General features: G+C 40.0%; 1 protein-coding gene across 3 annotated transcripts in view; it reads left to right on the top strand.

Annotated features, from left to right (window-relative positions):
• The window catches only part of SLC39A10 (solute carrier family 39 member 10), a 142,410-nt gene that overhangs the window by 27,919 nt on the left and 96,708 nt on the right, over positions 1-17,783 (top strand). The window contains exon 1 of one of the 3 annotated variants that reach the window (XM_077745811.1): positions 7,207-7,267. The exons of the other annotated variants lie outside the window; for them this stretch is intronic. The gene's annotated coding sequence lies outside the window, so the exon portion shown is untranslated. Of the gene's footprint in view, positions 1-7,206; positions 7,268-17,783 lie in introns of those variants that run through there. 3 annotated transcript variants of the gene reach the window in all.

Below are 17,783 nucleotides of genomic sequence, written 5' to 3' on the forward strand. Positions count from 1 at the left end.
GCTTACATCCTGAAAGTGTGCCATAAACCTTTGGTGTTTTTATGAATTGACATCACCAGGAACCTTAATGGGGGGACTAAAAGTAAAAACTAAAGACTTTAAAATGCCAATCAAAAGGAAGAAATATGCAAGTTCATACAAAGGAATAAAAAATGTGAATTAAAATGAAAAGAATGCTGAGATCATGGAAAGCATTAAAAATGGAGAAGCAGGTATAGGAAGGGGATTTTCTTGCAAAGACATTACTCTAAGGACGTAATGTGGGCAAGGGATTTTATGTAGGAATACACTGGTGAGTGTCCTCAAAATTAACCCCAAATGATTGAAAAGTGGTATTTGGCTAAACAAAGAGCCAATGTAGGCATTCCTTTTGGCAGATAATGACTCTCAAAAACATCGGGAGAACCACGAAAATAAACAGTAAATTTTGGAATAATGAAGAAAACACTTATAGTGCCCCAGTATTTATAACTAAAATTTCAGGAATGTCCATTTACTATAATAAGTAACATGAACAAAATAAGGGAGACAAATCTAGAAAGAAAGAAATAACTGTTTTGTTTTGTTTTTTTCTTATAATCTGAGAACTGGACCTAACCAGACGTGTTGAGAGTTAATCGAGATTAACGGATTACTTATGGGTGTGTTTAGGCTCACAGGGACACTCATGGTAGAGAATTCTGAAGCAGAAACACAGCTGTCACAAACCTGAAACCCTGAGTAATTCTACCTGAAAGCCAAATAAGCCTCCATATTGAAGTAGTCCTTTTATCCTATGAAAAACAGAACAAAAGAAAACAAAACAAAAAAACCCCAAGACTTTAAATTCTGAAGAATGCAACATCTGGCAAATTTAGTTACTCATAAAAAATGAATAACACAGCACACACCAGCTTGGAATTCTGCATGTCTTTAATGGCAAGGAATCATTAACACTGCAGCGACCAAGGATACAGTACAGTGCTTTCAGAAACAAATTCTGACTTAATTTAAAAGGCAATAAACTAATTTCAGGCTATGATTTCAGGAAAAAAAGTAAGGAATTGAGAATTTAAAATCTTGCCGTGTCCTTTTCTTCCATGTAGAGAAACTAGAATGAAATGGTGGGAGAGAAGTCCTGTAAAGAAAAAGTATTCAGGCAGCTTTTGGATTCTTTGGTACTAAGAACTGGTCATCAGAGTGTAATTCTATTAACAGTTGGATTTTCATCTGCTCCACTAGGTTGCATCTTGTATAAGGAGGAGAGCTTATATTTGTATGTTCTTTCCTTTCGGTGATTCCACGTTTAGGGTCAGTTACACTGTAAATGGTTTTGTGCTTGCTTGTTAATCCTGGAACAACAGAAATATTAGCTAATGTGCCTTTAGAGTTTAAAAGATCTGTAAATGTGGGGCGCCTGGGTGGCTCCGTAGGTTAAGCATCTGACTCTTGGTTTTGGCCTAGGTCATGATCTCACGGTTTGTGGGATTGAGCCCCGTGTGGAGCTCTGCACTGAGAGGACAGAGCCTGCTTGGGATTCTCTCTCTCCTCTTCTCTCTGCCCCTCCCCCACCCACTGTCGAATTCTCTCTCTCTCAAAATACATAAACATTTTTTTAAAAAGAGCTGTAAATATAATTCACTACCCAGGTTATTTTTTTTAAATTTTTTAATGTTTTTTCTTTATTTCTAGGAGAGAGAGAGACAGCGTGAGCAGGGGAGGGTCAGAGAGAGAGGGAGTCACAGACTGAAACAGTCTCCAGGCTCTGAGCTGGCAGTCAGCACAGAGCCCGACGCGGGGCTCGAACCCATGAACCGCGAGATCATGACCTAAGCGAAAGTCGGACGCTTAACCGACTAAGCCACCCAGGCGCCCCCCCCAGGTTATTTTTTATAATGTTATTTTATTTATTTTTGAGAGGGAGAGAGACAGCACAAGCAGGAAGGGGCAGAGAGGGAGGGAGGGAGAATCCCAAGCGAGCTCTACACTGTCAGTGCTGTTACCACAGAGCCTGACGTGGAGCTCAAACTCCTGAACCATGAGATCATAACCTGAGCTGAAATCGAGAGACAGACACTCAACCAACTGAGCCACCCAGGTGCCCCAGTAGCCACGTTTTTAACTTTTTTGGTTATGTTATTATTTGGCATGTAAACTATCCTTTTCATCGACCTTACATTTTATTTAGACGAGTAAACTTTATTTTTTCTGCAAGTATTTGAATTCATTAACGTAATGTAGATGCTTACACATGCTTTCAAAAAGTATGTAACGTGTGTGTAATTGTTTTAAAACATCAACATTTTTTTCCTGTGCACCTATTTGGAAGTATGCACCTAACACATTGAGGTACCATTCTACACCACACAAAAAGATAAGTAATCAGCCTTTGTCCTCAGGGAGATTACTGTCTATTTTAGCAGATTTAATTTACCAAATCTGTCTTTTTTCATAAGATGAAAGAATATTGAAGCTCTGCATATGTTGAGAAAGCACCTTGCCTGAGCAGTAGTGACATAAAATGATTTTGGAATCAGATAGACCTAGGCTTGAGCCCCAGCATACTTGGTACTTCTGATCCTTTAAGTCTGAGAGTTTACCTTTTTTTAAAGTTTATTTATTTATTTTGAGAGAGAAAGAGAAAGCATGAACAGGAAGGGGCAGAGAGAGGAAGAGAGAGAGAATCCCACGCAGGCTCTGTGCTGTCAGTACAGAGCCCAATGCAGGGCTCAAACCAACGAACTGCAAGATCATGACTTGAACTGAAGTCAAATGCTTAATTGACTGAGCCATCCAGGTGCCCCAAGAATTCACTTTTAAAACAGGAATACTAATTTTTAGATTATAAGCTTACAGAGGTTTCCTGGGGATAAACATGACAGTGCATATAAAGTGCCTATCATATAGATAAGCCCTAAATTATTAATAGCTCCCTCTCCACCCTACATAAATTGTTTAAATATAGTGGTCAGCTTCAGCATTTCTATAATTGTCTCCATTAGTTTTTATCTGATGTTATTTTAAAATAATTAAATAATTTAAATTTTAAAATAATTTCATAAATACAGCCAGATTCTAATTGGCAGTACTTTGGGTGGTGAATGAAGCAGCAATTGAGCTGTTAAAAATTCAAGAGAGAATATAGGAATGCCAGAGCATGATGCTCAAGAGCCAGGCCCCAATCCTTCAACGCATTCAATACCAGTCACAGCCTCTGCTGTTCGAAGTGATCTGCCAGGGCTGAGAGATGTCCAGGGGAAGGAGAATAGGAAAAATGGGTTCACGGTGTTTCTACAAGGCCCGGAGAAAAGAAAAACAACTAAGGAGATAGGGATTTGTTTTGCCAGGATTCTATAAAAAAGAAGAGCACATAAATTACATCAAGAGACTGTGACTAGAATTAAATATTGATATTTCTCCGTTCTCTGCTCCCCATCTACGGGATCCTTTTTGTGGTTTTCGTTGGAGAGAACAGAAGGCACGTCCAATCCAGAACACACCTTTCCTTCTTGGATGGCACTTCCGTCCTCAGCCCCCTTCCCTTCCCATGCTGTTGAACAGTGTGGAACAAGTGATGAAGTAAACTTGAGACAAAACTAATTCTCTGCCAGAAAGCCAGTCAACTCTGCTCGCCTGATCACTCCTTCGACAGTGTCTCAAAAATAATCAGGGCACATCCTACAAAGAAGGAGAAGACGGAAGGTCTACCTAATCAAGAAATTCTAAAACTTAACTGAAGTCCCCAAATCCTACAAGTTATTTGGAGAGTCTTCATTCTTTAATTCCCCTGCTCTCTCCATGTTCCACCCCTAATGAGAGAGGGACGCATAAAAGAAAAGCATTTTGGGGGCGCCTGGGTGGCTCAGTCGGTGAAGCGTCCAGCTTCGGCTCGGGTCATGATCTCACGGTTGGTGAGTTCAAGCCCCACATCTCTGCACTGGCGGTGCGCAGCCTGCTTGGGATTCTTGCTTTCTTTTCCTCTCTCTCTGCCCCTCCCTGACTTGTGTACGTGTTCTTCCTCTCTCTCTTTCAAAATAAATAAACTTAAAAAAAAGAAAAGCAGTTTGGTCATTTTTCCATCTCATTTTCATACTGTCTCATTCTTTTTAAAGTTTATTGATTTAAGTAATTTCTACACCCAACTTGGGGCTTGAACTCATAATTCCAGGATCAAGTGCTAAATGTTCCTCCGGCTCAGCCAGCCAGGCATCCCTGCTGTTAGTGTTTTAGTTGTGTAGTATTCTATTGCATGACTATAACACAATTTTTTCTTCCCTGATGATGAATAATTGTTTTCATTATTTGGCTGTTTAAGTAAATCTGCCTTGAGATCTCACTGTGCGTTTTTGTTTAAGATTTTATTTTTAAGTAATCTCTACAACCAACACGAGGCTTGAACTTACAACCTCAAATCGAGTTGCGTGCCCTACAGGCTGAGCCAGTCAGGCGCCCCTCCCACCGTGCATTCTTCATTTTCTCCAGGCCCCTCTCTGTGGAAATGTGACTCGAATTGTGGAGAGGGTTTCCACACACCCACTTAGTCTTGCTTCATGTTACTTCTTCAGCTTACTTTGGCACCAGAACTCAAAGGAAGATGAAAATCCTCTGTTGCCCAAATTTGAGAGAGAGATAGAGACAGAGACAGGCAGAAAGGGAGGGAGGGACGGAAGGAGATAGGGAGGGAAGAAGGAGGGAAGGTAGACAAGGGAGGAAGGGAAGAAGAAGATGTATAGGCGTGACCTTTAACTCATAATTTTCCTTTTATAGAAGTATCTGCTCATCTTAATTTGTAAGAGCTAAATAAGTAATGCTTAGATGATACATGATTCTTTACTTCACTCTTGGAAATACTCCATATCTTCTGGAAGTATGTAAGGAGCTTTGTCATATTCCTTTAAGAAGTGATAAAATCACAGTGTCAAGTGCACGTTTCAGGGCTAGCCTCACTAGGAAGTTTAGTTGACTTTGAGTATTTTTCCTAAAAGTTTTTTTTTTAACTTTACGAAGAATTCACTCTTGAACAAATCCCAGGGGGGCTGAGGAAGCAATGAAATGCATTTTTAAGTATACCAGATTGTGCACATTGCTAGCAGTCTTTATTGCTGACTCTTATCCTTGATTCCTTATTCCACTTCCCCTAGATTTTTCTACTTTCATTGTTACTTAATTTGCTTCCTCAAATGTGGAAAGTCATGAGACATTCAGGTTTGTTCCTTTAAGCTCTGGAATCTACCTTAATAAATTACCTAAACAATTACCTAACCTATCCCTGTTTTAAAATTTTGATATACAGATCATCTAATAAACTGGTCAATTAAAATAATCAGTCCATGGTAATTAACAAATTATTTGCTCAACAGTTTATTACAGAGATTTTAATTTCTATCATTAAGATTAGCAGTTTTTAGAGCTGGCTAGCTGGCTCAGTTGATGGAGCATGAGGCTCTTAATCTCAGGGTTGTGAGTTTGAACCCAATGTTCGGTATAGAGATTACCTAAAAATTAAAAAAAAAATTAATGGTATTTTTGAGAGGGAGAGAGAGAGAGACAGCGAGCAAGTGAGAGAAGGGCAGAGAGAGAGGGAGATGGAGGATCCGAAGTGGGCTCTGCACTGACAGCAACGACCCTGATGTGGGGCTCACACTCACAAACCTCCAAATCATGATCTGAGCCGAGGCTGGACTCTTAACTGACCGAGCCAGGTGCCCCAAAATTAAAAAAAAAATTAGATAAAGTCTTTAAAAAAGAAGAATAATTTTCTTGTATTGTGTTTGTTCATTTGGGGGATGTTGGCTTATTTTTAATTGTATTCTTATTTACTCACGGGGAAATATATACATTCTTTATACATCATTGATTAATATTTGAAATCAGATTATAATCATTCTTTTTAATGTTTATTTATTTATATTTGAGAGAGAGAGAAGGGCAGACAGAGAATCCCAACCAGGTTTCGCTCAGCACAGAGCCTGACGCAGGGCTTGAACCTACGAACTGTGAGACCATGACTGAGCTGAAATCAACAGTTGGATACTTAACTGGCTGAGCCACCCAGGAAGCCTAATGAAGTTTGAGAGACTTCATGACAAATTATACCATCTCATAGACCCTCTTAAGAGTAACCATTTGGTATTGTACAATAAATTGCAAATGACATTAAAATAGTGTCACATAGCTGTGCAAACATGGCAAGCCAAGTTCTGGACAGCAACCCTTTAACCAAAAAGAGTTAATCTAAGAAAAAAATGCAAATGACTTCTCAATTTCCTGTTTTTTTAAAAAAATGTTTTTTTAATGTTTTATTTATTTCTAAGAGAGAGAGAGAGAGACAGCATGAGCAGGAGAAGGTCAGTGAGAGAGGGAGACACAGAATCTAAAGCAGGCTCCAGGCTCTGAGCTGGCTGTCAGCACAGAGCTCGACGCGGGGCTTGAACCCACAAACTGTGAGATCATGACCTGAGCTGAAGTCGGACACTTAACTGACTAAGCCACCCAGGCACCCCTTATATTGTCTGTTTTTAACAATCACAGGTAGAAATTTAAAATATGGTTAGAATTTGCCTGTGATTTTTTTTTTTTTCTCCTGTGGCATTTAGGGTTAGGATGAGTGAAGTTTCCTATGATACTTCACCACTCATGGGCTGGAAGTGGTTTTATTTAAAGTCTGAATAGAGAGTATATGGGCCAGAGTTGAGAGAGAAAAGATAAATATTTGTGTTGAAGGGCAGTGGCCGTAGAAATGCATTAGATAATGAGTATATAAAAGACTTGGCATCTATTACATTGCTTGGAAGGATACTTTGGAGTCTCCTGGGTTTTCTTAAAAACCCACAGTAGCAGGTCCATCTGGAAAACATTCTCTGCCCAAACTCCCATTCCCAGGCCAACTTTCAGGCTTTCCTTAAAAGGTGTTTTGTAATAAGCTGTCAGGAAATAGTCCTTTGTTAGCTCTATGGTTCTGGGCTCAAAAAAGGCTGAAGTGATAAAAATGTAAGTTGTGATTCTTTAAAAAAACCAAACAAACCACTGTAGCTAGAGCTGGTTTTGAATTCCTATGATAGTGTTTAATTTGTCCAAGATTCTTATTCAGCATTTACAATTGGCTCAATGTTAGGGGGAAGGAGAAACCTGTTGATACAGCTCCTTTAAGTGCTGTGGGTTTCAAAACAACTGTAGATAGCACACATTCCTGCGGTGAGGCAGAGGCTGAGCCGAAAGCCTTCCCCATTCATTCAAAGAAGGAGAAAGGGACTGAACTTACCTCCCAGCAGGTGAAGTAGCACATCCTGTAAGTGGATTGATTTGTTATATAAATCAAAGTTCTGTTTGAAGGGACCATAAACAATACTTTCTCACCTGGTACTTTCTATTTCTTCACCCCACCCTCAAAGCCCTCCAGCTCATTGCTGGGAAATATTCCGTTCTTGTTCAGAAGTGTCTTTCTTCCTCTTTGATGACTTATTTTTTTTCTCTTTCTTTTTAGCTCAGAAGGAGGTTTTTCCCCTCTTTTTGTCATGTCTGTTTTTCTTTTCTAATACATTACCTTGTTTCTCTTTTCCTTTGTTACTGTGCTTGCTCACATCTTAAGAACAAATGTGAGGTTTGTATCAAAACAAAATAAATGCATGCTCTCTGGAATTATAAAGGAATAGTACAGCTGTCCTCAGTGATTATACTCGTTGAGCATCTAAAATTTTGAAAGCGCTTAGAAATTTCTTTTTAACAAAAGCTATCCAAAAACTTCTTACAGAAACCCATTTGGTGAAGTTTTTGAGTTTTGCTTTTGTGGCTGGTTTACAGACATACCTAGTGTGTTTCAGAAACACCTTTGCATGTGTCAGTGTAGTGAGTGGTACATGTGTAAATTATAGAGCGCAACAATTTAAAGCTTTAGACCGATTTTTGTTTAGACCGATTTGCACTTAATTTTGTAAATGTATCCAGTGAAGTGATTTTTTTAATAATGGTTTTGCAGAGGCAGTTAAAAGCATTACTCAGTGCAACGACTTAACTTGAAAAGGAATACCAGATAAAGGGTGTGGGAGCAAGAGAAAATGGTTGCTGATACTCTGAAAGCTATACCTTAGTGTTGCCTTTTGAAATTGCAGAACTGTTGTCAAATTCCTTAGCAGTGTGGAAAGAGGCATTCTGGGGTGTATCTTCCTTCACCTGCTCTGAACTTTCTCCTTTGTTCTGCCGCCCCCCCCCCCATCTCCGATCTCAGGGTCCTTCAGGGTCCTTCGTTTTCAAGGACGATGCTGCTGAACTGCTGACAGTCTCTGGTTGGAGCGCCGGACTGATCTGACTCATCCACGCTTTGATCCTGTGAGATCATTTATTCTAGGAGTAATGACATTCATTTTCCAGGAGGCTGGCCGGCCAGGGCTACCACGGAAGGGATGAAGTTAAAGGACCTGAAATAGCATTGGTACACAGCAGGAGCTCGTTAAGTATTTGTTGGATAGAAGTCTTCAACTGTTCCTGCGTGCCAGTGGTCTCCGACCAGATCACGAGGGAGCCAGCTTCCTCTTCTGTTTGTACTGCAGTTATAATTCTGACTTCTAAAATATTGAGTGACTTGGCAGTGCCAAAATTCAGTAAGCTTGACCTAATTTACTTAAATAATCATTCCAAGCCCCCTCCAAGCCCTTTGGGCTTTATTTCCGATATGCCCCTTAAATTTTGCTTACGGAAGTCGGGAGGGAGGGTTGCCGAGCTGGTGGAGCGCCAGGCTCTCCATACCCCCAGATAAGAGCATCATTACATGTTGAACTTGGCCATATGATATTGTTGTCACAGATGCTTTAGCTGCTCAAAAAAACATTTTTTATATAAATACCAAAACTCCACATTAAAAACATTTCCGGTTAAAACAACCTAAGCAAACTCCACTGATTCACCAGACCATCTCCAGCAAACCAGGAGGTCCCAGTCATTTGTGGGTTTTTTTTTAAATTTGTAATGTCTATTTATTTTTGACAGAGAGACAGAGACAGAGACAGAGACACAGCGTGCAAGCAGGGGAGGGGCAGAGAGAGAGGGAGACCGAGGAGGCTCCAGGTTCTGAGCTGTCAGCACAGAGCCGGACGTGGGGCTCAAACCCACAAACCATGAGATCATGACTTGAGCTGAAGTCGGACGCTTAACCAACTGAAACGCCCAAACACCCCCATTTGTGGTTTTTTAAATTAAAGTGTCATTGACACATAATATCACATTGGTTTCAGGTGCACAACATATCGGCCACTGTGTCTTCTGATGGCTTCTACCTGGTATCAGTTATTTGAGTTGTTGCCTGTAGTCTATATGAAAACGAGACACTAAGGTGTCTGCATTCCCTAGGGTAACACTGCTACTGTCTAATGAGTGACCACTCATTCAGAGGAGGAAAAGGCTCTCTAGAGAGGGACTTCTCAAAATTTACAGTGTATATGAGAATCGCTGCAGAGGGTGTCACAATGCAGCTCTGATTCTGTACCTCCAGGGTGGGGGACCTAGTATTCTGCATGTTTAGCAAGTCACAGGTGATGAGGATGCCACTGTAGATAAAAATGTCTACATTTTCATCACCGAGGCAGTTTTTTTTTTTAAACTGCAAATCCTTGGGTTTCACCTCTATCCCATCCTACACTCTTCCCCAACTCCATTCTAGGTTTCTCATCGAATTAGCCTTGAGTTTTGGCCCAAATACGGAGAATTTTTTAAGCTCCCAAGTGATACTAATACTCAGCCAAGTTTAAGGACCTCTAGATCTTGTTTTTAATCAGTTTCTACTTGGAAATCCATTCAGTTCTTGTATCAGCTGTCTGGTCCTGGTCGCTGTAGGCATTTGTTTCTCTTCCTTCCTTCTTCCCTTCCTTCCTTCTTTCCTTCCTTCCTTTTTTCTTTTTTTAATTTTTTATTTTATCTTTTTAATGTTTCTTTATTTTTGAGAGAAAGACAGAGACAGAGAGACAGAGCACGAGTGGGGGAGGGGCAGAGAGAGAGGAAGACACAGGCTCCAGGCTCTGAGCCGTCAGCACAGAGCCTGACGTGGGGCTCGAACTCGCCAACTGTGAGATCATGACCTGAGCCGAAGTCAGATGCCTAACTGACTAAGCCACCCAGGCACCCCTCTTTTTCCTAAAGTTTATTTATTTTGAGAGAGAGAGAGAGAGAGAGAGGGAGAGAGAGAATCCCAAGCAGGCTCTGCGCCATCAGCACAGAGCTAGATGTGGGGCTCGAACCCACAAACTGTGAGATCATGACCTGAGCCAAAATCAAGAGCCTAACGCTAAACTGACTGAGCCACCCAGGTGCCCCAGCATTTGTTTTTTCTGAACAAATGCTCTACACTTTCTTGAGGAAATCCTATCAGTCTTTCAAAGCACTTTTTCAAACTTAAAAGATTCTTTTAGCGCTCAGCTTGCCCACCTTGCTCTAAATCCCATTTGGCTGTATTTGTAACTCCTAAGGCAATGACCACATTCTTGTAATTATATGTGTATTTATCTAAACCTCCCAGTGGGTAAACTACCTGAAGGCAGACATTGTCTCACCTCTTTTATATTTTCCCTGTGGTTTTCCAGCCAGTGCTCTCACACAGTGCCCTGAGCATGCATTTCTTCATTCAACAAGCATTCACACAGAGCCAGTGTGCCAAGCAGGCTGGGCTCTGGTGAGGCATGCCACTTGTTCCCTCCCCCTTCCAGAGGCTTCACAGTCAAATGAGAGAGACCGATATGCACAAATGATTTACAAAGACAAGTGTAAGAGTTCAACCAAGATGAGACAGAATCTGAACTATTCCAGATTGGAAAGAAAGACCTTTTGAGGAAATGATTGAGATCTGAAGAATCTATAACAGGGTGGAGGTGGGGAATGAGGGTGAAGGGCGTTCATTCAGGACAAAGAAAACTGGGGCATTTGCATAGTTTTAGAGAGAAATTAATTTGTATTTAATAAAAAATCTTCCTACCCTTATCTTCCGTGTACCCAGGTCCCCAGGGAGGTACCAACAATTACTAGTTTCTTGTGTATCCTTTGAGTCTCTTCAAGCATGTTCAAGTAAACGTGTAGTATGCACTGAATTTTCACCTCTGAACAATGCTTTCCCCCAACCTTGATAATTTATTCCTAATTTATTTTTTGTTTCCTTATTCTTTCATAAGGGAAATCTTGCTTTTGTAGAGAGAGAGAGCATGAGCTGGGGAGGGGCAGAGAGGGAGAGACGGAGACACAGAATCCAAAGCAGACTCCAGGCTCTGAGCTGTCGGCACAGAGCCCAGTGGGACTCAAACCCACAGACCATGAGATCATGACCTGGGCTGAAGTTGGACGCTTAACTGACTGAGCCACCCAGGCACCTCAGGGAAAACTTATTTTAGAGCTGAACACTATTCTATCATGTAGCTCTTTTAACTAATATGTCCCTAATAGTTGGGTCGCTTACAGTATCTTACTACTGCAAACAATGCCACAATGAATAATCTTGAACTTGAGACATTTTTCACATATGAAAGTATATCCTGGAAGATCATTTTCCAGAAGAGAAATTGCTGAATCATGAGCATCTGCATTTGTAATTTTGAGAGATATTAGACTGCCTTCCATAAGTATTTTATTTTACATTCTCATCAGAAATATATGAGACCCCTTTTCTCTACTATATCCTCAGTGCGTTATCAACGTTTTGGGTATTTGTTTAGATCTACTACATACATACAAATGAAGATAACTTAACAGTTTTAGTTTGGATCTCTCTTATGAGTGAAGTTGAACATCTTTTGATACGTTTGTTACTTATACATTTTTTCTCTAAATTTCCTATTATTTTTTTAAGATTTTTAAAAATATTTATTTTTGAGACAGAGCGAACACAAGCAGGGGAGGGGCAGAGAGAAAGGAGGACAGAGGATCTGAAGCAGGCTCTGTGCTGACAGCAGACAGCCTGATGTGAGGCTTGAACCCATGAACCATGAGATCATTACCTGAACTGAAGTTCATGCTTAACCAACTGAGTCACCCAGGAGTGTCTAAAGATTTGACTTTATTTTATTTTAGCTTTTTTCTTTAATGTTTATTTTTGAGAGAGAGAGACGGAGAGACAGAGAGACAGAACATGAGTGGGTGAAGGGCAGAGAGAGGGAGACACAGAATCCAAAGCAGGCTCAACACTCTGAGCTGTCAGTACAGAGCTCGAGGCGGGGATCTAACTCACAAGACTGCGAGATCATGACCCGAGCTGAAGTTGGACACTTAACAGACTGAGCCACCCAGGTGCCCTAAAATTTTACTTTAATCTCTACATCCAACATAGGGCTCACAATTACAACCCTGAGATTAAGAGTCACATGTTCTACTGAGTGAGCCAGCCAGGTACTCCTAAACTTTTTGTATTCATATTCTTTCTCTGCCCATTTTTATATTGGGTTGTTGGCAATTATTGATTTCTAAAGGCTCTTTATATATTAAAGATTTTATACTGTTTTTAATCTATTACAAATAATTTTCCCAGTCTTTTGTATTAGCTTAGTGTTGTGAAGTTTTTGTTGGTTAGTTGTTTGTTTTACTTGGTTTTTTTTTTTTTAATGTTTTATTTATTTCTAGGAGAGAGAGAGAGACAGCGTGAGCAGGGGAGGGTCAGAGAGAGAGGGAGTCACAGACTGAAACAGGCTCCAGGCTCTGAGCTGGCAGTCAGCACAGAGCCTGACGCCGGGCTCGAACCCACGAACCGTGAGATCATGACCTAAGCGAAAGTCGGACGCTTAACCGACTAAGCCACCCAGGCACCCCTTACTTGTTTGTTTTTATCTTATAGTTGATTTTGGTTTTGATAGAGTTAAACTTATTAATCTTTTCAATGATTTCAGGATTTTGAGTCATAGTTAGGATGGCCTAAACCATTTCAAGACTATAAATAAATTCTTCCAGGTTACGTTCTAAAACATGTATAATTCTGCTTTTTTATGATTAAGTCTTTGATCTTTCATATACATTTGCCATATAATGTAAGGCATTCATCTGATTATTTTTGTATATCCATTTGCTGTCAAAATACCACTTATTAAATATTCTTTTAAAGATAACTAAAGGGGCGCCTGGGTGGCTCAGTCGGTTGAGCGTCCGACTTCAGCTCAGGTCATAATCTTGCAGTCTGTAAGTTTGAGTCCCGCATCAGGCTGTGGGCTGACAGCTCACTCTGGGCTGACAGCTTAGAGTCTGGAGCCTGATTCAGATTCTGTATCCCCTTCTCTCTGACCCTCTCCTGCTCATGCTCTGTCTCTCTGTCTCTCAAAAATAAACATTAAAAAAATTTTTTTAAATAAAAATTAAAAAGATAACTATGAGAGCCTTGAGAAAGGGAAGCAACGCTCTAGTCTGGGAGACCAATCATAAGGAAATAAAAAGGCAAGAGATGTTAAAGCAAGTGAAGGGTTAGGGAAATTTAATTTCTGTAGCAACATGGACAGCAAATATATTACATGAATGCTGCCCTAATCATCACCCTTTCATGGTACACATGGCCAATCCAACACGGTACTTTTTAAAACTTTTTTTTAATGTTTATTTATTTTTTAGAGAGAAAGAGAGAGAGAGCATGAGTGGGGCAGAGAGAGAGGGAGACACAAACTCCGAAGCAGCCTCCAGGCTCTGAGATGTCAGCACGAGAGCTCAACGTGGGGCTCGAACCCACTGACAAAGAGATCATGACCTGAGCTACAGTCAGATGCTCAACCAACTGAGCCACTCAGGGGTGCCTGACATGAGACTTCTTAAAACATTGTTCCAGGCAGCTACTTCCTGTTATTCCAAATGGATATATTTGCCATCCCTGGTGTAGGCTTGGAGTTAGGAAGTTTGGGGGAGGAAGAGAAGTGGCAAGAGAGGTAACGGAAAGGGCAGGTAATGTCTGGGTCTTGAATGTATATTAAGCAATGGAGATAATGTGACTTTTTGTTTCTTTGAGGGCATAAAGTAGCATATGTGTTTCAACAAAGTTGGGGATGATGGCTTGAAAAAGAGAAACCAGAAGCTACTGTAGTAATCCAATCTAGGGATGCTGACTATCTGAACTCAGGTAGTAGAGTGAACTAGAGGGAAAGGGCCATATCCAAGAGGTAAAGTCAGCAGGACATGTAAGTGTTGAACTGCAGGAGTTGGAAGAAATTAGCTGTGGGTAGTGAGACATAAGAGAGACTAAAAATGATTAGTTCTTTAAAGCAGGGCATGTAGTGGTTCAGAGACCCGGACAGAGGACTTAGGAGGAGGAACACATTTGGGGATGAGAGATAATAATAAAGTGAATGAGTGGGGTTTTGGCCTTCTGATACGAATACTGTGTTTGGACTGTTCGTATTTGTCTGGCACTGGGCTAAAACTATGAAGTGCTTAGGAATAAAGAGAAGAGATAGTGTTGATTCATACAGAGTAACTACTTGAGGACAAGATGAAAAAAAGGCCAGTTAGGTCTATGGATTCCCAATATGAAAGAGAACTGCCTCAAATTGTGGGAAAAGACGCATTTGCAAATGGACCGTGTAATAATGAAAACAAGAACAAAACCTGATACAAGTCTATATAAACTGGAGTGGGAAGCATGAGGTGATCTTACAATAATTCGGCGTTAGCCTTCGCCAGCCAGTCTCAGCAGATTACGTCCAAGCTTGGGCTCCAGGTCTTTAGACATTAAAATCCTGGAGAACATTCAAAGAGCAACAAAGATAATTAAAGGGTTAGAAATAATAGCTGAGGCATGAAAGTATATTTGAGTTAGCCTGGAGAAAAGAAGCAAATGGTTATTCCATTCACAGTAGATGAAAGTGCCATAGAAATAACTATGTCCTCAGAGTCTGGAGCAAGAGAAGAAGGGATTAAGTTGTAAATTGATGTGCGTGAGATGTGGGGCAAAACTTCCTGAGATGAAGGTTAAATGGTAGATTAGAGTTAAATATGGTAGTTCAAGTTGTCTGGAAGTTGTGAAATCTCTCTGTGAATCTTTAAAACAACAAGAGCTAAACAGAAATCCTCTATTCAGCAAGCATTCTGTACTTAAGGATCCGATTCCTTATCCCTGCCAGCAAAAATGTACCACAGATCTTGTGTGAGTTGCTGCCGTAAGATCCTTATTCTAAAAGGTCATGGCCACCGTCAGGGCCCCTTTACAAGCCATGCATTCATTTGATAGTAATTTTTGAGCAATACACGTACGACATTATTTTAGGTGCCAAAAATGAGTGAACAAAAGAGAGGAAATGAATATATCCAAAGTTTATTGAGTATTGCTCCATGTCAGGTACTGGGTGACTACCTGCTTAATTCTAAAACTTTTTTTTTGAAGTTTATTTACTTATCTTGAGAGAAAGAGAATGAGTGGGGGAGGGGCAGAGAGAGAGGACAGAGAATCCAAAGCAAGCCCAATGCTAACAAGCAGGCCTGGAACTGACACCTGAGACCCCAGTGTGGGGCTTGAACTTATAAACTGCGAGATCGCTTATCTGACTGAACCACCCGGATGCCCCTGGAGACTTACTTTAATGAGGGTGACTTTTTTAATTGCTCAAATAAACAAAATTAGAATATACATCATTTAGATGTTTATGTAATAAATATAGATATGCCATGTATTTTTAAATGTTTAATAATGTGAAATATTTGGAAGGCTACTACAAGAATACATGTTTAGAAATTAGCTGAATTTTTAAATTAAAACAACATTTTTTAATGTTTATTTATTTTTGAGAGAGTGAGAAGAGAGACAGAGCGGGAGTGGGAAAGGAGTAGAGAGAGAGGGAGACACAGGGCCCGAAACAGACTCCAGGCTCCAAGCTTTCAGCACAGAGACTGACACGGAGCTTGAACCCACAAACCGGGAGATCATGACCTGAGCTGTAGTCAGACGCTTAACCAGCCGAACCACCCAGGTGCCCCAGAAATTAGCTAAATTTTTTAAAGCCATGTTTGGAATTGGAAATTAATTGCTATATGGACTGTGATTTCTTTGAAGATCGTGTTTGACAGAGTTTACTTTCTTGGTACTAGACTCAGCATAGAACCTTGTATCTTTGTAGAAGCATCAGCCACATACTTTAGAAGCTACATAGATACAGGGAGTCATATTTCTTCTGTTATCATTTCCAAAAGCTTTGAAGCATCCCCATGTCACTTTATCCAATTCTCCGGATAGAGGACTTGGTAGTAGCAGAAGGTAGGATGAAGGAGAAAAGTTAAAGGGCCAACATGAATAGAAAAGAATCATTTTACTGGTAAAATTTTCACTAATTCAGAGATGTTCAAACAAGCCAGAATAAATTTGGAGTAGCTCAAAAGTATGAAGAGATCCAGCACTGGAAGAAAATTTGCCCTGGAAAGCGAGATATTAATGAGTGGATTTTTTGTAATTGTATAAACAGATTTTGATGACTCTGAGGATTTTTGGGAGGTTCCAGAGTATCCTAAAATTAATTATGTTTTTATAGAACAATTACCTACGATCATAATAAATCCAATGACCAACTCACTATGCATAGGAAAATAGCTAGGTGCTTTCCTCTGCCCATCTCCCCTGCTTGAGCGCTCTCTCACTCTCAAATATATGAAATAAAAAAAATGGAACTTGAGATCCATTTAATAAAAAGATCCATTGTATTCAGTGCTGTTCTGCCAAACTTATACAAGGGCACATGTTTTCCTGACAGGATTGATTTTGAGTATAGGGTTTTATCAATAATACGTTGTGTTTTTTTTTTTTCATCCTACGTGTAAGTTGTATATTAATACTTCTGTTTAAGGTTTATTTTTTATGTGCTTATTTATTTATTCATTTAAGTAATCTCTACCCAACGTGGGGCTTATACTCACGACCTTGAGGTCAAGAGTTGCACGCTCCAATGATTGAGCCTGTCAGGTGCTCTTAAGGTTCATTCAGAATTATGTTAGTGATCTTATAAGTTTCTATAAGAACATAGATTCTCCCCAAGCCCTGCCACTCCAACCTTGCCTAGTATTTTATAATTTATTGTAAGTAGATTATTTGTACTGGAAGTAAATATATCCTTTTGGGGTTGGTATACATTCTAAACAAAAGAGGCCATACTAAACCAAATATTTACTGTGAAGCAAATAACTGGTAATCTACACATACAACATCCTGAGTAAGTTTTATTTTGGCTTTCTATAACTAAAGTTTAAGGCAACCCATTAACTGTAAGCTTTGCCTCTCAAACAGGAAGTTTGGCCTAAAAAGAAAAACCTGTTTGGCTTTATAAAGTGATTTATTGCTAATTTTAAATGGGGCAAAATGAATATACTATATTAAATACTTCTATTTATATGATTTTGTTTCTCAGAAAATTACTTTTTCTTTAAAAAATTTTTTTTAATGTTTATTTTTGAGAGACAGAAACAGACAGTGAGTGTGGGAGAGGCAGAGAGAGAGAGAGAGAGAGAGAGAGACAAAGAATCTGAGACAGGCTCCAGGCTCTGAGCTGTCAGCACAGAGCCTGATGCAGGGCTCCAACCCACGAACTGTGAGATCATGACCTGAGCCGAAGTCAAATGCTTAGCCGATTGAGTCACCCAGGTGCCCTTACAACTTAAGTTTTTTTATCGTTTAAAAATGGAAGAGCCTGAAAACATTGGGAATTACTTGTAACATTGCTAAAAAATTCCATCAAAGTAATGCTGTTTTAGTCATTAATTAAAAATGTAAAACTCAATGGGGCATCTGGGTGCCTCAGTCAGATAAGCTTCTGACTCTTGATTTCTGCCCAGGTCACGATCTTACAGTTCATGGGATTGTTAATGGGTGGAGCTCCATGTGGGGC

Source organism: Crocuta crocuta, unplaced genomic scaffold (genome assembly GCF_008692635.1).
Source record: "Crocuta crocuta isolate KB4526 unplaced genomic scaffold, BGI_CrCroc_1.0 scaffold564, whole genome shotgun sequence".
Lineage (NCBI taxonomy): Eukaryota > Metazoa > Chordata > Mammalia > Carnivora > Hyaenidae > Crocuta > Crocuta crocuta.